Source organism: Mus pahari, chromosome 12 (assembly GCF_900095145.1).
Source record: "Mus pahari chromosome 12, PAHARI_EIJ_v1.1, whole genome shotgun sequence".
NCBI classification, from domain to species: Eukaryota; Metazoa; Chordata; class Mammalia; order Rodentia; family Muridae; genus Mus; species Mus pahari.
This window is the reverse complement of record NC_034601.1, coordinates 43,500,215-43,503,347: the sequence shown is the minus strand read 5'-3', so window position 1 is coordinate 43,503,347 and position 3,133 is coordinate 43,500,215.

Here is a 3,133-nt window from a genome sequence, read left to right as displayed (position 1 = left end):
TTCCTTCCTTCCTTCCTTCCTTCCTTCCTTCCTTCCGTCCTTCCTTCCTTCCTCCTTCCTTCCTTCCTTAGCTTCCCCCATCATTCAGCAGTACCTTATGTCCTACTGGTCTCTAAATTTGTTTAGTTTCAAATTGCACGTGTAGTAGCAGATCTTCACAGAATAAAATTCTTGCCAGTGATGCATAGAGATGCCTGCAATAGAAAGTAAAGAGCCCAACTCTCAGGAAGGAAATAAACAAAGGAAGTCAAATAACAAAGACAGGTACTGCACTCAAGGTAAGGAATCAGAGGTGAAGGCACAATGGAAAGTGGTTCTTATAGATGGAAGAGCTAATCTATATTTTGAGAGAAAATGATGTTAGGAGCTTGTCTTTTGTTGTAGTTGGCCATTGAGAACCTTTTCTGCTTCCGCCTGTATTTATGGGATAACAGCACGAGAGCTGACTGAATGCTTCCGTGCATGCCTGGAGCACCTCCCCCCAAACATACAGGAGCTTGATTCAAAAAGGTGACTGAGTGACTGGGTTCTGGAAATCATGGTCATGCTTCCTAGTGGGGTCACCATATAACCTGTCATCTCAAGAAGGGTACATTTCAGTTATGTTGGGATAACTGTAAGAACAAACAGTGTTTCTAATGATTAAAATCAGGACAGCTAGCATGATCTGAAATAAAGAGAAATGTGAACACACCACTCATAAGTTTTGATTTCTGGGAATGAACTCGTATGTATGTATGTATGTATGTATGTATGTATGTGTACATATGTATGTGTATGTGAGAGTGCATGTGTGCACATTCTTTTGAAGGCCTAAGAGAACCCTTCAGTGTCATTATCTGGGACCAACCACCTAACTTGATTGTGTGTATGTGTGTGTGTGTGTGTGTGTGTGTGTGTGTGTGTGTGTGTGACAGAATGTCTCTTCGTCCCAGGGGTCATCAGGTAGGCTAGCTGGCTGTCCAGTGAACTCCAAGGATCCAGGTTTCTCTGCTGCCATGGCATTGTGTTTACAAACTTGAACCACTGTACCACCTTTTCTTTTCATTCTGCTTTTAAACATATAGTGTGGGAATTAACCTGAGGTCCTAATGCTTACACAGTTCTTAGTTACTTGACAGTTACTGTGATAAGACACCATGACCAAAGAAACATATAAAAGAAAGTATTAAATCTGGGCTTATATTTTCTGAAGGTCAGAGTCCATTATGACAGAGTAAAGGCAGGAAGGAACAGCAGGCAGAAGGCAGCTATAGGAACAACTCTTTGCAAATAAGAGGAAGGGAGGGAGGGAGGGAAAGGGGGGAAAAAGTGGGAATGGAATACATTTTTTGAAGTCTCAAAACCCACCCCAACCCCCCAACCCCAAACCCCAGTCAAATACTTCCTCTAACAAGGCCACACCATCTAATCTTTCCCAAACAGTTTCACCAACTGGAGACCAAGTATTCAAATGTGTGACTCAATGGGGGGGGGGGGGGTCATGCTTATTCAATTCACCATACCATCAAACACTTTACTAACTAACCTATCTCCTTAGCCCTAGACCAACCATTTCTATATGGACAATAAGGTACCACTTTCTAATAACTACAAAGCCTGGATTCCTTGTGCTGGTGTTTCACAAAATAGAAGATCATGATTGTGAGAAGATGTACTCAGAAAGACATTAGATATTTTCGCTTTCATATATCATTTAGCACAAAGATCAGCCAAAAAGATCATCCTTTTCTAGAGTTTGGGCTTTCAGGGCCAGAGCACAACATAAAGCCCAACTCTGGTTTTCAATGACATGTTCAGTTTCCAGTGTATTTTAGTTACCTACTCAAGAAGAGGACATGAGGAGGCCAGACCTCCTATGGATAATGCAGTTAAAACAAGAGTTTTTCACATCCCCATGAAGAAGATCATGTTGATCAAAACTCACCTAATCTTGTTAGGAAATAATTCTTGAGACAAATTGCCCTCGACCACTTACTTTTAGGACTAGACTCTGCAGTTATTTTGAGAATAAAATATCTAGAGCCAGCAAGATGGTTTAGCCACTAAAGTTACCCACAGACAAATCTAGTGATTGAGATTGATTACCAGACCCAAATATTAGAAAGAGAGATATATTCTTTCAACTTGCTCTCTGACCTCCACATGTGTACCCCCCACATAAATAAATAAATAAATATAATAGTAAAAACAATACTTACCTTGAAAACTATTTTCATGTTATTTGTATATTTTGTGCTCTCTCTCTCTCTCTCTCTCTCTCTCTCTCTCTCTCTCTCTCTCTCTCTCTTTTTCTCTCTATGTGTATATGTGTGTGTGTGTGTGTGTGTGTGTGTGAGCTGTTTTGTAAATTCCCAAAGAGGTACTCAAATAATGATAGTATTACTCATGGGGTGAAGAGCACAGACTCTTAGGACCTTAATCCCAAATGCCTGTTAGCTTCTCAGTTCCCAACCTTTCTTCTTAATAATGAAATGTGCCTTGTCTCCTTATCACAAAGAATAAAGCTTCCAGATGCAAGATAATGCCAGAATGCTTTCAGGGACAAACTGGCTATGGGTCTGATTATTACATGGGAAATTCCTCTTAAAACCATTAGAAACATATTTCTCTTTAGAATATTGTATTTCCATAATTATCATTCACAGACTCACATCAAATATCTGCCCTTTTCTGTCAGTGAACACCTGGAATTTCCAAAATTAGCACTGTCCCCATTTTTCAATCCCTTTGATATCAAATTAAAACTTAGTTAGGGTAACTATTGTTGTGATGAAACACCATGATTAAAAGCAACTTGGGAAGGAAAGAGTTTGTTTCATTAACGTTTCCATAAAACAGTTTATCATCAAAAGCAGGGAGGTCAGGAATTCAAACAGGGCAGGAACCTGGAGGCAGAAACCAATGTAGAGGCCGTGGAGAGGTGCTGCTTAATAGTTTGTTCCGTGGTTTGCTCATCTTGTTTTCCTATAGAACCCAGGACCATTACCCAAGCAATGGCACTACCCTCAGTGGACTGAGCCCTCCCTCATCAATCACTTATTAAGAAAATGCTCTCCAGTCAGCTCTAATTGAGACGTTTTCTCACTTGAGGTTCCTTCCCTCCTGATAATACTAGCTTGTGTCAAGTTAA